We start from the raw sequence: 19,243 nt of genomic DNA on the forward strand, positions 1-19,243 counted from the left end.
CAGTGCATCATATGAGTTCCCATCAGTGCCTGGGGGTAGAGGAGTGTAGGCGGAGCATTTGGCTGCAGTGCCACACTTATTAGCATTGGCGGCCGTCGGGCTAGTTGTATTAAGTGTGGTCGGCGGCCTGCGGTCTGTCTGAATGTCCTCACCGACCGGTATTATCATACTGGTAGGTAGCGGTGTGACGGCTTTATGGGGGTACCAGACTGATTTGCCTCCTGGACCCTGCCCTCGGGCCCAATTCACCACATAAGACTTGGCACTATACAAAACGTGTAGCGCAAGCCGGCGGGGACCCTTTTTGTGCCGGGAGGAGGCTGTTTTTTTTTTCATGCAGGGTGCAGCTTTTTGCTGCCCCCCCCCCCCTGCAAAGCGCTGCTCTAGGCCTGGGGCTTGTTGGCCTAGGCCAAGATACAGCACTGGATGGGGCACTATTCCTCCCACTGATACGAATGATGGGGCACTATACTTTAAACTGATACCAATGATGGAGCACTATTTCTCAAACTGATACCAATGTTGGGGCACTATTCCTCCAACTGATACCAATGATGGGTCATTATACCTCAAACTGATACCAATGATTGGGGCACTATTCCTCCAACTGATATCAATGATGGGGCCCTATTCCTCCCACTGATACCAATGATGGGACACTATTCCTCCCACTGATACCAATAATGGGGCACTATTCCTCCCACTGATACCAATGATGGGGCACTATATTTTAAACTGATACCAATGATGGGGCACTATTCCTCAAACCGATAACAATGATGGGGCACTATTCCTCAAACAGATACAAATGATGGTGCACTATTCCTCCCACTGATACCAATTATGGGGCACTATTCCTCCCACTGATTCCAATGATGGGGCACTATTCCTCCCACTGATACCAATTATGGGGCACTATTCCTCCCACTGATTCCAATGATGGGGCACTATTCTTCAAACTGATATCAATGATGTGGCACTATTCCTCCCACTGATACCAATGATAGGGAATGATTCCTCCCACGGATACCAATGATGGGGAACGATTCCTCCCACTGATACCAACGATGGGTCACTATACTTCATACTGATACCAATGTTGGGGCACTATACTTCATACTGATACCAATGATGGGGCTCTTTTCCTCCCACTGACACCAATGATGGGGCACTATTCCTCCCACTGACACCAATGATGGGGCACTATTCCTCCCACTGACACCAATGATGAGGCACTATATGTCACACTTATACCAATGATGGGGCACTATTTCTCCCACTGATACCAATGATGGTGCACTATTCCTCCCACTGACACCAATAATGGGGCATTATACTTCATACTAATACCAATGATGGGGCACTATTCCTCCCACTGATAACAATGATGTGGCACTATACGTCCCCCCCATACCATAGATGAGGTATGGTTTACTGCCACTGACACCAGGAAATTTTCTACTCCTGTCAGCCCCCCTAAAGTCTTAAGGACAGTAAACTGGCCCTTTGTTTAGAATGTTTGGAAACCCCTGATCTATAATAAAATAAAATGGTTTCATTCCCCCATTCTATGTGGATCGGGAAATCCTTCCCGCTGAGCATTTGTAGTCTAATAGCGGTGAGGCTTCAGAATACACTGATCAGTGCTGCCAGCTATAGCCGGCGGCATTGATCGAGCAGGCAAAATCCAACGGGGGCACCTGTACAAAAGTGGAAAAGGACAGCCATAGATGGATTGAAATTCACGCAGTTGATACTGCACTTTGGCTGAACTTCTATCAATGTATGGCCAGCTTTAGTGATTTGTAGCAGTGATTAATCTGACATCAGCCCTAGCAATTCCATAGAAATTCACTATGAATTTCTAAGTGAGAAGTTGCTAAAAATAAAAATAAAGAAGTGGGGGGGGGGGGGAGATAAAAATGAAAAAGGAGGGGGATCGCTGAGAAAAATTGCCGATCTGACATCAGCTTAATGTTGAGTTCATTACGTTCTCAAGTCGGTTGCAGCTGGAGCATGTAGTCATTTATTGTACATCAAGGAGCATCCATCAGAGGAATGTGACAGCATCAATTGGCTTTGTAATGAGTGGCAGTTGGGCTGTAATTGGGATCCTGGTGGGCCTATCTGGTTAGCCCATGTAAAAAGCCAGCGTAGGATGGAGTTTGCCAGCAAGCAGAATGTAGCCCAGCAGTGTCAGGGTTGGCAGTTGTGTCCTCCTTTACTATGTTGATGTGTACTTTGTATAGTTGCTGTAAATGTGTGTTAGTTGTCGTAGAGGGATCCCACTTTGTTCTTCGCACAGCCATGAGCGATCGCCCCATATTTCACATCCTCCTTCCTCTGTAACCCTGGCCTGCCCCATATAAAGATCTCTTTGTGGGGTCTGGAGTGGGCTGGGGGCGGGGCTCAGGCACAGCTGCAGCCGGCCAGGGAGGGAAAGGGGGGGTGGGGGGAGCAGGGCAGCAGACAGACTGACGCCGGCCTCTGCATTGTTCACTGTCCCTCCCAGCACCTGGGCTCAGCAGGGTGGGGAGAGCGCCGGGCTGGAGGCAGAAACACCAACAACTTTAACTATTTCTGACACCAAGCCTAATTAGCCTGTACACTGCTAGAGGAACCCTGCAAATGTACAATACAGGGCCACCGGGCCTACAAACTCCATGGACTTCTGCCACCACTTCATCCCACTGGGGAGACCAAGGCAGGACAACAAAAACAAAACACAAAAATCGCTTCACCGCATTCCGCTTGCGTGATCCTTGTTTTGTCTTTAAAGCAAAGCCAGGTGCTCAGTTTTTAATCTATGAAGATGAAGACAAGCTGACTGTATTATTGTTATAATGTGCCCGATGGGCTGTACACGCCATCAGAACATCGGGTGTAAAACACAGATTTCAAAGCCATCGGGCGATAATTAGTACACCGCTTTTGAGAGCCGATCACCACAATTCATGCAAAATGATCTGATGGCGCAAGCACAAAATGTTTTTTTCTCATCGATAATTAGTACACCGCTTTCGAAGCCATCGGACGATAATTAGTACACCGCTTTCGAAGCCATCGGACGATAATTAGTACACCGCTTTCGAAGCCATCGGACGATAATTAGTACACCGCTTTCGAAGCCATCGGACGATAATTAGTACACCGCTTTCGAAGCCATCGGACGATAATTAGTACACCGCTTTCTAAGCCATCGAACAATAATTAGTACACCGCTTTCTAAGCCATCGGACGATAATTAGTACACCGCTTTCGAAGCCATTGGACGATAATTAGTACACCGCTTTCTAAGCCGTCGGACGATAATTAGTACACCGCTTTCGAAGCCATCGGACAATAATTAGTACACCGCTTTCAAAGCCATCGGACGATATTTAGTACACCGCTTTCGAAGCCGTCAGACGATAATTAGTACACCGCTTTCGAAGCCATCGGACAATAATTAGTACACCGCTTTCAAAGCCATCGGACGATAATTAGTACACCGCTTTCGAAGCCATCGGACAATAATTAGTACACCGCTTTCAAAGCCATCGGACGATAACTAGTACACCGCTTTCGAAGCCATCGGACAATAATTAGTACACCGCTTTCAAAGCCATCGGACGATAACTAGTACACCGCTTTCTAAGCCGTCGGACGATAATTAGTACACCGATTTCGAAGCCATCGGACGATAATTAGTACACCGCTTTCGAAGCCATCGGACAATAATTAGTACACCGCTTTCAAAGCCATCGGACGATATTTAGTACACCGCTTTCGAAGCCGTCAGACGATAATTAGTACACCGCTTTCGAAGCCATCGGACAATAATTAGTACACCGCTTTCAAAGCCATCGGACGATAATTAGTACACCGCTTTCGAAGCCATCAGACAATAATTAGTACACCGCTTTCAAAGCCATCGGACGATAACTAGTACACCGCTTTCTAAGCCGTCGGACGATAATTAGTACACCGATTTCGAAGCCATCGGACGATAATTAGTACACCGCTTTCGGAGCCATCGGACAATAATTAGTACACCGCTTTCAAAGCCATCGGACGATAATTAGTACACCGCTTTCTAAGCCGTCGGACGATAATTAGTACACCGATTTCAAAGCCATCGGACAATAATTAATACACCGCTTTCGAAGCCATCGGAAGATAATTAGTACACCGCTTTCGAAGCCATCGGACAATAATTAGTACACCGCTTTCAAAGCCATCGGACGATAATTAGTACACCGCTTTCTAAGCCGTCGGACGAAAATTAGTACACCGATTTCGAAGCCATCGGACAATAATTAGTACACTGCTTTAGATGCCATCTGACGATAATCAGTACACCCCTTTCTAAGCCATCGGACGATAATTAGTACACCGCTTTCTAAGCCGTCGGACGATAATTAGTACACCGCTTTTGAGAGCCGATCACGACAATTCATGCAAAATGATCTGATGGCGCAAGCAAAAAATGTTTTTTTCTCATCGATAATTAGTACACCGCTTTCAAAGCCATCGGACAATAATTAGTACACCGCTTTCGAAGCCATCGGACGATAATTAGTACACCGCTTTCGAAGCCATTGGACAATAATTAGTACACCGCTTTCGAAGCCATCGGATGATAATTAGTACACCACTTTCAAAGCCATCGGACGATAATTAGTACAACGCTTTCTAAGCCATCGGACAATAATTAGTACACCGCTTTCTAAGCCATCGGACGATAATTAGTACACCGCTTTTGAGTGCAAAATGATCTGATGGTGCAAGCACAAATTTTTTTTTTTTCTCGTCCAATCAATAGAGTTTTCGTTGAAAAATACAAAAAAAATACACTACAACACATCGCTTCCTAATTTTTATTCTGTCGTGCGAGAATTTTTGTCACTTTTTTCGAATTTAGACTAGCATGCAAAAAAAAAAAAAAATCACTCGTCCGATAATCTCATGGTGTGTACCAGTCTTCGTGTGTGCATTACTGTGTGCAGCAATGTTACCACAACGCAAACATAAACAGGCCCTCAAGGTTCACACTATTGCATTGCGGTTACGTGCGGCAACAGATGATGCTTCTGTTGGTGTTATGCAGGGTCATTCATTCTAAATGGTACCCCGTCTCACCTTGCCAACGCATGTGCACTGCAGAACAATGTGCCGCAGCACACACATGGGTTCACACATAGGCAATGTCAGATATCATATGCAATTCCCACTGCATTGCTGTGCAGATCGCATGCGATGTCTGTGTAAATGAAAATTCAGCCATACAGTTGCATGGCTGAACTCGCATTGGATTAGTACAAAAAAGGTGCAGGAACCTTTTTTTCCCCCCGTACTGGATTCAGATTGCATGGGTGTTCACACCCATGTGATATGATTTCTGTCCAAATTCATAGTTCGCACTGCGATTTGCGAACCAATCTGGGGGTGCCATTGCATTGACACCTGCAGCAGTTCGCGGAGGGCAGTGTGAACTGCTTGCGAGTGGGAGATACATACTAGAATCGCGCTGGTCCCCGCATCACATATGTGTGAACCTAGGCAAATAGTGCGATTTTACCACATTTTGTGTTTTTAAATTTGCCCAAAAGCAACCCCCCCCCCCCCAAAACGCAACTCGCAGTAAAATCACGGTTAAAAAAACATGGAAAGCTCAGCAAAAAGCACTACAGAAACGTTCACAAGAAACATGCACAGGTGTGATTCAAGGCCCCTTTCACACTTGTGCAACTTGTCCTGCGACTTGGGACTGCAAAATCATCATACCCCATGATTTCCAATCAGTACTGTTCATATCTGTGTGACTTCAAGTCGCAACGACTTAGTCCCTGCACTACTTTGGTCCGACTTTGATGCGTTTTGAGGTCCATAGACCTGAAGATTAGGACTTGCTTCAAGTCCACTCAAAATTGCAGGTAAATCGCGGCATGTGACGGATGCAAGTTTGACCAGCAATCATTGGAGCCAGTTCACACAGGTCCGAGATGGCCGCGGAGTGGATTGCAAAAAGGTCCTGTACATGTTTGGGTCAGTTTCAGGTGCAAATTCACGCAATAATTTGGACCTGAATCGCACCTGAATCGGCGAACAGACACACACGGGACCCCAGGCACAAACCCATGACCGCACATATGTAAACCCGTTCTAAAGCCAGCCGTACATCGATTGAAATGCAGATTGTAAAACAGGCTCCGGACAAGATTTGATTAAAGTATGAGCATGCTGATTGTATCCAAGATCCAACGATCAGCTTGGTTGCATACGATTCTTTTACATACGATTACTGCTGTGGCTAACAGTAATCATTGTGTTCTGCCGGCCGGGAAGGCTTCCCCCCTGCTAGCAGGATATCATAGCGCTGCAAGAGTCATTCCCTCATCAACAATTGAGCTATTCTCTTTCCTTCCAATAATGGTGGAAGGAAAAAAAATTCAATCATCTATGGGCTGCCTAAAGCTGGGTAAACACTAAAGCCTAGTACACTCGATGAGATTGTCAGACCAATGATCGTCTGTCCTTTTTATTTTTTTTATTTTTTGGAAGCTAATCCCCATATCAAAAATGAATAGGTTACTAAAGTACGAAAATTCCCGTATGGTGGAATAAAAATTTGGGAATGATGTAATCTATTTGTATTGTATTTTCGGACGAAAACTGTACTGGTTAAACAAAAAAAAAAAAAGTTTTGTGTTTGCCCCTTTGGAAAATTTCAGACAAAAGCTGTGTACTAAAGATCAGATCATTGTGTTTTTTGTATGATATTCTGATCACGGGGCTTAGGGTTCAATTCACACCAGTGCGGGCCGTGCTTGGGCATGGCAGCCTATTCATTTGAATGGGCTGCAATGCAGCCTGAAACGCACAAAAAGGTGCATGCATCTTTTTAAAAACATGGCCGCAAAAAAACATGCACTAGTGTGAATAGAGCCTTAGCCCATGTTCACATTGGTCCGATTTGACATGCGATTCAACATGTCAAATCGGAGCCATGCCGGCAATGGCATCATCGTAATCGGCGCAATGCCAACTCTGCGGCGCTGCACCGATTACCAAAAGTCGTTTCTGTACGAGGGGGCGATATAACTGCAGCTCAGCCAGCTATTTTTACTGCTCCCCAATCACCCATGTGAAAGAACCCTTACAGTTTCAAACGATTTAAAAATCAGCTGAGCCCTCATTCACATTGGAGGCGGGTTTAAAATTGTGCGCATTCAGCAGAACTCGCACAAATTCAAACTTGCATTTTATTGCGAGTTTGCGGGTGATTTAAAAGACATCTGTGCGGGTTCCTGCACAGATATCTTTTGAAATCACCCCCCCAAAGTCGCCAAAAGCGCAGGAACTACTTTTGGAAATCAGAACGGTGCCGCAAAGTTGGCGTCGCTCTGATTTGGATGCTGAAGTTTCCGGTGATAGGCTGCGATTTCGTTTGCGATTTGACATGTCAAATCGCCCCAATGTGAATGGGGGCTTAGAGAAAATCAGAAGAAAAATTGTGTGCAAGGTGTTGGAGTTTCATAAAGTGTGTACACAACACAACTTTCGACATCCGACTCAGATTTCCCAAGCGAAAATTCCCGAAGGGACAAACACCAAAATTTTCCTTGCACGTGAACAGAGCAAACCATTTTCGTTTAACGTGTTCTGTTTTCGTATGAGAAAAATCAGATACCAAAGATTGCGCATGACCAGAAACAATAAACAACAGCAAAAAAAAAAGTATTTGTCGTACGAGAATTTTCATACGTTATTTCCATCCTTGGTTTTGACCTGCTGTGAAACATCGAGGAAAACTGGACGATCGTTTGCCCCATTTTCTTATAGTGTGTACCCACCTTAACCGGTTGCCGACCACCCGCCGCCTTTTTACTGCAGCAGGGTGGCTCTCCTGCGCAAACCGACTTAGACCTACGTCAGTCGGGTGCAGGCAGCTAGGGGGCCACTCGGCAGCCGGGACTCCGAAGCAGCGGGCAGGTGGCTCAGATTGCCGCCTGACACCCGCGATCGTTCCCCGCTGAGAGAGAAGAACGGTCAGCTGTTGTAAACACAGCTGACTGTCCTTTTCCCTGGAATGGTCAAAGAGCGCATGTGATCCTTCTATATAGCATCACATGTCTCTATGGTCATTTCCCAAGCCACGCCCTCCCACAGTTAGAAACACTCCCCTAGGCTCACATTTAACCCCTTGATCACCCACAGTGTTAACCCCTTCCCTGCCAGTGTCATTATTACAGTAACAGTTCATATTTTTAGCACTGATTACTGTAGTAATGTCACTGGTCCCCCCAAAAGTGTCAAAAATGTCAGTTAGGGGTCCGATCTGTCCGCCGCAATGTTGCAGTCCCGCAAAAAAATCACAGATCCCTGCTATAACTAGTAAAAAAAACAAAACAATAACAATGACATAAATCTTTCCCATAGTTAGTAAACGCAATAACTTTTGCACAAACCAATCAAAATACGCTTATTGTGATTTTTTTTTACCAAAAATATGTAGCAGAAAACAAATTGGCCTGAAATGTTAAAAAATTTTGATTTTAAATTTTTTTGGGGAATGTTATATATCAAAATGTGAAAAATATTGTTTTTTTTACTCAGAATTATCGTATTTTTTTTGTTTATAGCGCAAAAAATAAAAATCGCAGAGGTGATCAAATACCAGCAAAAGAAAGCTCTATTTGTGGGAAAAAAAGAACATCAATTTTATTTGGGTACATCATCGCACGACCGCGCAATTGTCCGTTTAAGTAACCCAGTGGCGAATCGCAAAATAGGGCCTGGTCATTAAGGGGGAAAGTCTTCCAGTCCAGAAGTGGTTGGGGCAGCCTATAGATTAACCAATTTTTTTTTTTTTTTTTAACCAGCGGTTTGAATGAAACTTAATAAAATGATTCCCCCATCCACACACTTGATGTAGATAGAGGCCTCTATTGTAGTTTGACAGTGGGGCGACTCCTCGCTTTGATTAGAAAACTTGACACTATTATTCCCATTGTATTTAAATATGACCTGTTCAACCTGCGCATTGTTTCACTTTAAGCTCGTCACTTAAAAAAGTACATGAGATTCTATTAGGCCCTGTTCACACCTGAGCATTTTTCAGCCCATAAAATGCTCATCTCTGAAGTCTCAAAACGCCCAACAAGCAAAATCCCATTCATTTCAATGGCCCCTGTTCACATCTGAGCGTTTTGTCACTGGAATCCAAACGCCTGAAGCTCAAAAAAGTATATGAGCTTCTTTTTTGGCAGATTGCAGGCGTTTTCGTTAGATGTCAATGTTTGCCCCCAAACACCTGCAAAAAAGCGCCTGAAAAATGCCTGAAAAACGCCCGTAAAAAGCCTGAAAACGATACGCTCAGGTATGAATGACCCCTAGGGAAGAGTAGCACCTTCTGGTCCCAAGTGACTTCAATGGGAGCGCCCAAAAACATGCATAACGTGCGCTTTATGCGTCATTTCTTGCCTAGTAACTAGCTTTTCATGGGCTAAAAAGACAAAAAAACTTAAAGTGTTTGTTACCCCAAAACTTCATATTCTTGATGTGTCCCTGCTGTACCATGTACTTGTATGAGAAAGTATCCCTGGTGATCCTCCCTCTGCTTTCCTACTAAAAACTGACCACACTAAGCAGGAGGGCACACCATGGTCAGTTCTCTAGCTATGCTGGGAACTGAGTATACTCTCCTCCAATGACCAGACTTGTCCTGACACGCCCCCGCTGCACAGCCATTCACTGGGAAATTCAGGGTACTGCTGCTTCTCCTCCCCCAGCTCTTATGCAGCTGAGAACAGAGGGAATGTGATCACTTATATAAAAAGGGAAAAAGGTTTTTATAATGTATTTTTATATCTATACACAAATGTTTTGCCTTTCATTTCTATTTTAAACTGACTGGGTTGATTTACAAGGTGATTGTTTACAAACGCGTTAAGTCCCGGTTCACACACATACAATGACAGACATTGCATGTGATTCGGAGCGCACAGCTCTAAGAATCACATGCGATGTCTGTGCCATGCGAATCCAGCCATACAGATTGTGTTGCTGAATTTGCATTGGATTTGGACACAACTCACACAGGACCCTTTTTTGGTCCGCACCAGAATTGGATCGCATGGTGGTTCACATCTATGCGATCCAATTCATGTCCGAATTGACAGTTTGCACTGTGATATGCGAACTGATCTGGGGGTGTCATTAACTTTGTATTGACATCCCCAGCAATTTGAATATGGCAGTGTGAACTGCCTGCGTTTTGAATGCGACGTGGGAACCCGCAGTGGATTTGCAGTGTTCCCGCATCGCATATATGTGAATTGGGACTAAAAGCTCCTTTACACTTGAGGTTGGGAGGGGGGGGGGTAAAAACACACAGCTGACCCCTCCGAACACTCCCTCTTAAACTAGAAAGGCATCAAACGGGGGGGGGGGGGGGGGGGTTAATTATACTGTGGTCAGGATGCTTTGCATCCCGCCACCGGAAAATGTATCCCCACTGCCTGTCAAACAACCTCTGAAGAGCGATCTACCACGAATCACTCTTCAGAGGGCATCACAAGTGTAAACAAGCTCAAAGGCTCCATTCACACAAATGCCTTTTTTTTAACACTTTTTGCAGAAACACATTTCATTTTTTTTTGTAACAGAACACGTTCACATCAATGCATTTTTGTGCCTCTGCGTTTTTGGAAAGGATCAGGGACTCGTTTTTCCCGCAAAATAAAAAGCATTCTGCATGTGATAGACTTCAATGGGCATGCCTTAAAAAAGGCAAGTCCTGCGTTTTTGATGCGTTTTTTGATACGTCTTGCATTATATAATCTGCCCAACAACATATTGGCCAAATAAAAAGAAGAAAAATAATCCAAAACGCATCAAAAACACGGGGCCGAAAGCACAACAAAAAGCACAAAAGCAACATGCATAGGTGTAAATCAAGCCGAAAAGTGTGAATCTACAAAAGAACAGGCATGGTGAATTTTTGGGTGAAGCGCTGAGGTATTGGATGACGTTTTTAAACGTGAATGATTGTTTCTTTTTTCCTGAACATGTCCTAAGTCAGATGTCGGCTTTCCAGCACAGGCAGAACCCTAGGAAATTAGGCATGCTTTGTTATATTTGTTGCCACTGCCGAGTAATCAGCAGTGGAAAAGCAGCTGTTTTGTGTCTACTGTATTTCCTCATCTATGTAGAATCCAGCCAATCAGCTCCATAGAAGGGATCAGCAGCACTGTGCAGGGACAGAGGAAATGATGGTGTAAAATAGATTGGAGAATGTATCTATTATACATTGTAACATTAATCCTGACATGGACCAGCGTGGTGATAATATGGAACTTTGTCTTTGATCTTTTGTATGTGTCGCATTCTCATCTGCTATGGTTGCTCATATTACAAACATCATCCGGTTACCTTACAAAGGTATCAATATCGTTCTTACAGGATGAGGAATTATTTCCTTGTAGGTTACATTTAAAGGGACTCGGATAGGATTCTCACAGCCCATTCACACTCATTCTGTTGCGGCATGTTGATGCACGCTGATTAACCTGCGTTAAAGCGGATCTGCACCGCATCTGAGCACCACAAACCAAAAACACTTTTTAATTAATTTTTAATATTAAATGCAACCCCCCCCCCCCCATCCATTCATGTCTCCATCATGCTTTATTTTAGGAAACCAGTTTGAAAAACACCCCCTCCCTAGCTATTCTGGCCGTGGCCATTTTGTGTAAGGGCGAATGATTAATCTAAACTCCCCTTATATGCTCCCCCCCCCCCTCCGGTGCCACATTTGGCACCTTCCGGGGGGGGGGGGGGGGTGTAACGGGTACCTGTTTTTGACAGGTACCCTTCCCCACTTCCGGGAGACAGCACCGCGGATCTGTCGCTTGGAAGTTCCGCCCCCTCCTTTTTCCTCCGCTGCCCGGGTCAATTACAAAGCGCATGGGCAGTAGGTAACCATCAGTGAAGCCGAAAGGCTTCATTGCCGGGTTCCCTTATCCTGAATGGCAGCGATACGAAAATCAGCTTTGGGTGCCGACATGGCGGGCTCTACTATTTAAGAGTCAGCAGCTACAGTATTTGAAGCTGCTGACTTTTCATTTTTTCATGGGGGGCAAAACTCTGCTTTAACGTCCTGGAGTCCATCTGCCCTTAGCTCAGGCATGCATTCAGGAGGGTTTGCTTAGCTGAGAAAACCCTTCCTCCCCTTCTGAAGACTCCTGGGATGTGTGACATCATTTGCCTAGGAAAGAAAGCAGAAAGTAACTGAAGAAATGTAAAAAACAAAGTTTTAACCACTTCTGGACTGGGAGTTTCCCCCCCCCCCCTTAATGAGCAGGCCATTTTTTGCGATACTTTAACTGACAATTGCGTGGTCGTGCGACACTGTACCCTAATAAGATATCCTTTTTTTCCCCAAAAATAGAGCTTTCTTTTGGTGGTATTTGTTCACCTGTGCGATTTTTATTTTTTGCGCTATAAACAAAAAAAGAGCGACAATTCTGAAAAAGAAAAAAAACTATATTTTTCACTTTCTGCTATATAACATTCCCAATTAAAAAAAATTACAAATCACAGTTTTTTATCATTTTAGGCCAATTTGTATTCTGCTACATATTTTTGGTTAAAAAAAATAGGCATCTCAGAACGCAGGCAGAATTGCCGCGACTCTTCCCGCAATCCCGAACCATTGCAAGCCGTGGGACGCCCGTTGTGATTCTTGTGACTTGCAATGGCACCCCAAACGCGGCGCGATTTGGCTGCGATTGTCGCCTGATAAATCATGATAAAATTGTGCAAACAGAATTGCGGGACCCCTGTCACCCGAAAAAAGTACAAGAACTTGTTTTGGCGACAGGTGTCGAGCAATTCTGTTTGGGCAATTTCACTGCGATTTGTCGGAAGGCAAAAACGCCCCGCGTTTGGGTTGCCATTGCAAGTCACGGAAATCGCAGGGGCGTCCCGTGACTTGCGATGCTTTGGGATCCCGGGCAGAATCGCGGCAATTCTGTCCACGATCCGAGACGCCAACATGTGAATGGAGCCGTAATGCTCCTCTTCGGCCAAATAGAGAGGCTGATTTAGGTGGACATTGGTGAGTCTGACAATGGGCAGACCTGCCTGTCATCCTCCGTGTCACCACCATATAACTGGCATACCATGAGCCTTGGGAACAGACAGTCCCAGAATACAGAAAATTCCATAGCTCCCTGCTATCATTAGTCTACATTGTGATCCCTACAAGTGTAGGTTATGGCGGCTTGTCACAGCTGACACTATCCTGCTGTAGGTCAGTCCTAGGGCAAGGCCAGATGGGTGGCTTCGGAGCCCTTCAATTTTCATAATAAGGAAGCATAGTTCTGGAAAGACATGCTATTTTGAGGAACAAAAACTCATCATAGCCTGAAGGTCAGTAGGGGAATGCTGTTGTGTCAGATCACAGAGCCTCTCTTCATACAATGGTGGATGTGCTCAGTGCAGCCATACCAGGGGCTGCTGGTCATTTATTACTGAACATCACAAGATCCCTGGCTTTTTTCTTTTTTCACATCCCCTATTCATTGCTTGTCTTGTATACCCCATGGGCAGGGAAAAGCAGCTCCAGCTCACTGTAGTGTCAGCAGAGAACAATGGGGAAGTGGCATGAAATTTCCAACCGGATCACATGCACTCCTTAGCAATGTGATCAATGCAGGATACTGAGAAAATCTACAACTTCTCTCTAAGCTGACTTTTCCACTCAAGCATGTGATATATTTGGGCAGTATCATTTGCAGATGTCTTTTGGTTTTCACCTACACCCTATGAAACTAACTGCTGCAATTTGTTGTGAAATCAATTACCAACCAGAAAAAAAAAACCTGCGGGTGATACTATATAGCTCCGCACACCCTACAGAACAAGGGATCTGTCATCATTATTAAATGACTTGGCAGAGCTGCATCATTTACTTATGCTGGCCATACACTATACAGCCTGATTGAACAATCTCTTTAACCACTTCTGGACCAGAAGGTTTCTTTCCCCCTTAATGACCAGTCCATTTTTTGCGATTCGGCACTGCGTGATTTTAATGGACAATTGCGCGGTCGTGCGACGCTGTACTCAAAGTAAATTGACGTCCTTTTTTCCCCACAAATAGAGGTTTCTTTTCGTGGTATTTGATCACCTGTGCGATTTTTTATTTTTTGCGCTATAAACAAAAAAAGAGCGACAATTCTGGAAAAAAAAATATTTTTCATAATCTACTATAAAATATTCCCAATAAAAAAAAAATGTTTCATCCTTTTAGGCCAATTTGTATTCTGCTACATATTTTTGGTAAAAAAAAAATCGCAATAAGCGTATTTTGATTGGTTTGTGCAAAAGTTATCGTGTCTACAAACTAGGGGAAAGATTTATGTCATTTGTATTTATGTATTTATTTTTACTAGTAATGGCGGCGAGCGGCGATTTTTAGCGGGACTGCGACAGATCGGACCCCTAACTGACATTTTTAACACTTTTGTGGGGGGGGGGGGGGGGAACCAGTGACATTACTACAGTAATCAGTGCTAAAAATATGCACTGTTATTGTAATAATGACATTGACAGGGAAGGGGTTAACACAGTGGTGATCAAAGGGTTAAGTGCGGGTTCGCACTAATGCGATTACAGACATCACATATGATTCGGAGCGCACTGCTCCTAAAATCACATGCGATGTCTGTGCGGTGCGAGTTCAGCCATACAATGTGTATGGCTGAATTCGCACCGCAATCGCAGTGAACTCGCACAGGACCCTTTTTTCGGTCCGCAGCAGAATCGGATCGCATGGTGGTTCACACCAGTGCGATCCGATTCCTGTGCGAACTTTCAGATCACACTGCGATATGCGATCTGATCTGGGGGTGACGTTTAGTTTGTATTGACACCCCCAACGTATCGCATATGGCAGTGTGAACTGCCTGTGCTGCGGTTGCGATGCGGGAGCACGCAGTATATTCGGCACTAAGTGTGAGCCTAGGGGAGTGTTTCTAACTGTATGGGGGAGGGACTTGGGAAATGACCACAGAGATCTGTGATCCTATATAGAAGGCTCCCAGGCTCTTTATGATCATTTCAGTCAGAACAACGGTCAGTTTTGTTTACAACAGCTGACCGTTCTTCTCTCTCAGCGGGGAGCGATCGCAGGTGCCCAGCGGCAATCGCGGCCGCCGGTCCCATGGATCGCCATCTTTGCTGCCTATTGGGAGCGGGGGCACGCTGCAGGCGGCGCGCGTTTGCCCCCTAGCACCGCGCGCGACCAACGTAGTGCTACTTTGTTTCGCGCAGCCGAGCCAGCCTGCTTCAGTAAGTATGCGGCGGGCGGTCGGCAAGTGCTTAAACGACAATTGTACGATCTGTTATTGTAATAGAAACATTTTCGTGCATGATCGGATAATATCGGATGAACTGTTGTGATCGGCTCTCAAAAGTTCTGTACTAACGATCCGATTATCGTACGATCGCTTCGAAAAGCGATATTTTCTGTCCGATTTTCGGATCATGTCTACGGGGCCATTATGCAATAGGCTGTGCACACCTATGGGCTTAAGAGGGGTGCCGATTTGATTTTTTTTGTTTCGTAGGCCAATTCCAAATCTGGGGAGACATTAGCGCTGATGTGATCCTGGAAGGGGTTAACAGGCGATATGACGCTATTAATAGAGTGGTCGGATTAGAAATGATTCCCATGCCCTGGCAATACACAGCTGTATTGACTTTGTGACACCTTGGAGTGGAGTGTAGCACAGCGCCCTGTGTGTGTATATATATATGCAGCTAAGCACACAGAGGTGTGTACATTTGCGGCCAAACGATCTTCTACAGGTTTGATTTCCTGGGAACGCTTCTGGCTCAAGCAGCCTTCCACAGCTGCAGCTGTTTGACAGGAGCCCCGCCCACCGCTCGCGGTAGAGTGGTTGTCAGTGGAGACGCGTCCCCATGCGAGGGAGGGGGAGCGGGACGTGACGTCACGGGCTGGCGCCAGGCTGTCTGCTGGAGGAAGAGAAGGGGGGGAGTGCAATGTGCACATCCAAACCTGTGTACACACACACACTGCTCTGCAATGTACATTGTGTGCCTGTGTCACTCAGCACAGAATGGAGCAGTGTGTAAACACAAGGGGGTCAACTAAAAAAAAAAAAAAGAGCCCTGTTTGAACTGTGGGGATGGATAAAGTCAATGTATTCTCCATCCTCGCCAGCAGAACTAATAAAGAGAGCCTGTCACATCAAGGCATATGTACAACTTCCAATAGTCCTATGGGGGCCATACACACACTGATTTTAGTAAATGTGCAATTCGATCAAAATCAGCAAAAGATCGAATAGGCTTCCCTTTTTTAGTTGATTTAGATAGGATTTAATCAAACTGAGTCCGATGGCCAAGACAGAAATGTATGGATCCCGTTCAATCGCATCAATCAGCAGCACTGAGATGCTTTTTTTTATTTTTAAAGAATACGATTATATATCGATCACATCATAAGATTGAATAGTACAAATGTGATTGAGAACTTAATGATCGTAGCTTCCAACGATCGATTGAAGTCCACTTTCCTTGGTGTGTGGTATCATCAAATGGGTTGACGACTTCAAATCGATTATTTTTAGGAGAGATTTATCTGAAAAGAAATTGATCATTTATAAACACTTGAAAAAAAGGAGGAGGCTACAAGAAGAAAGCCAAAAGGAAGGTACATTCAGCCCCCAGTTTGCTGCGTTTCTCTATATACTATTGATTTTCCATGTGGCATTGTAGATGGCACCAAAGTAGCACAGAAACCTTTTCCAAGATCAAACTGTACTGAGTTGCATTGATGAGAAAAGGGAAACATTTCCCTTGTCATGCGATTCTTTGTGACTCAAGTTGCATTAAATCGCACCAGTGTGAACCAGCACTTCCAGTGATGGCGAACCTTGGCACCCCAGATGTTTTGGAACTACATTTCCCATGATGCTCATGTTTTCTGCAGAGTAGGTGAGCATCATGGGAAATGTAGTTCCAAAACATCTGGGGTGCCAAGGTTCGCAATCACTGCGTCTAGGCCTTGAAAGTTAGGGTCCTTTCACACCGGCGATCCAATAAGCTCCGCCTGTCAGTTTTTCAGGCAGACCTGATTGGACTCTCCAGTCTCTTCTATGGAGTGGCGGATGTCCGCTGACATCCACCCCCATCTGATCCAATCCTGTCCACTAAAAACAGATGGATGGGGGAACCTATTCCCCATCCCTCTGGCGGATCAGATTGCATTGGATGGAAACAGACAGGTGGTCCATTTCCGTCCAATTGCCCCATACACAAGAGCGGGCTGTGTCCACGTCAGCTATGCATACCAGAGCAGACATGGACCTGTCACCTGCCTGCTGCTCAATGGGGATCAGTGGAGCAAGCGAATCCCGCTTCCCAGGGGCACCTGTATGAAAGAGGCCTTAGAACTTCTCTGATCTTTTGCCAGCTGTCTTCTTTCTCCTGAGTGTGCATAACAATATTACAGAGAACCATAAGGCCGAGGTCTGGCAATTCTGCCTCTAGAGACAAATCAGAAGGATCGCTACTTGTTTGCCCTATGAAATTACTCTCTTTGTATCCACATGCAGCGAGATGTCGTTCTGTCACTGGCCTAGATGCTGCTGAATTTCGATTGCTAGTGATGGGAGTAACATCTCGCTGCCTTAAGCCCCGTACACACGTACCGAATGTCGGCCGAACGATCGGCCGTCTTTTGTCCGGTGCTGTCCTGTCGGCTGAAAACTGCAAAAGACTGCACACGAATTTTGTCGGCCAACAACAGCCGACTGCAGAAGTGATGTCATGTGATGGTTAACTTTCCATGTGTTTTTTCTTCTCTGAGCATGCCCAGTCTTGCTAATCGGCTGTTTGTCGGCCGAAATCTGTACTGACTGGCGAACAATCGGCCGTTCTGGTGTTGGCCAACAAAAATTTTAATGCCTGCACACCAGATTCTGTTCGGCCAAAAATGCGCTGTCGGCTGTCAGAAGCAGCATACTAACAAGCCTACAATCGGCCGATCGGTCATCGGCCGAATATTTACGGCCGACAATCGCTACGTGTGTACGGGGCTTAAGCTACAGAGAGTTATCCCATTGGGACAAATGGGTGCCTTTTAGTCATCTTGCCACTGGTGATTTCCACAAGTCCTAAGTGGCAGAATCACCTGTCTGACATCAACACTGGTGTCCTCTGTTCAAATCCCAGACAGGACACTATCTGCATGGAGTTAGTATGTTCTGGCTGTGTTTGGGGGGTGGGGGTTCCTCCCATACTCCAAAGACATGCTGGGAGGTTCATTGGCTCCAGTCTAAATTGTCCCTAAAATGTGCATGTATGTGAGATTGGGACATTAGATTCAGTGCCAGGAGAAGGTCATCAGGCGCACAGGGCAAATATGCCAGACTGCACCCCCTCCTTACCTTAGGGTTAGGGTCAGGGCACCCCCATCCCTGCAATAACCCATTGCGCCCAGGGCAACCTTCCCCTCCTGCCCACCCCTTGTCCCGGCCCTGGTTTGATTGTAAGCTCCTTGAGGACAGGAACTGATGTAAATGTAAAGAATGTAAAGTGCTGCATAAATTGTCAGTGCTACAAGAATGCTATAATATAAAATTCCTGTAGTAATAGCAATCATATATAAACCCAGTGGTGACTGGTCCTCTTTAGTGTCTCAGACAATTGTTATTATTAGCAAGCTAAACATTATCTACATTGTAATGATTTTCTATTAAAAGCCAGTGTGATAATCCTCCAATAGCTGTGCGATCCCATTGATTGGAAGGATTCAGCTTGCCCTAATTCCTCAGGCTGGCATTTGTAAATACATAGCAGCACACTGGGCTACCCCCCAGCCAGCATAGTCTGTTTTCTCATTCAGTTCCCAGCCTCTTCCCTCCTCGGTCACAGGATAATATTCCTGACGCCAGAAAGTCTGGAGGTCGGCAGCAGGGAGGGGGGAGAGAGGGGGGAGGAAAGAAAATGGACTTTACACTAAAGAAACAGATTAGCAACAGAAAAGAAATAAAGATCAAAATAGCAGCATAATGATTCATACAATACAAATCACATCTGTTTAGAGCAATAGTCGGGTTTAGCTGAATTTATTCATTTTGCCTATATTTAGTTTTCACTCTGTATGTTGCAGTTCTACACTTTAGTTTTGATACTATGTTCTATACTGTTTTTATATGATTTCGTT

This window comes from Pelophylax lessonae, assembly GCF_965119305.1.
Source record: "Pelophylax lessonae genome assembly, chromosome: 2".
In the NCBI taxonomy this organism is placed as follows: Eukaryota; Metazoa; Chordata; class Amphibia; order Anura; family Ranidae; genus Pelophylax; species Pelophylax lessonae.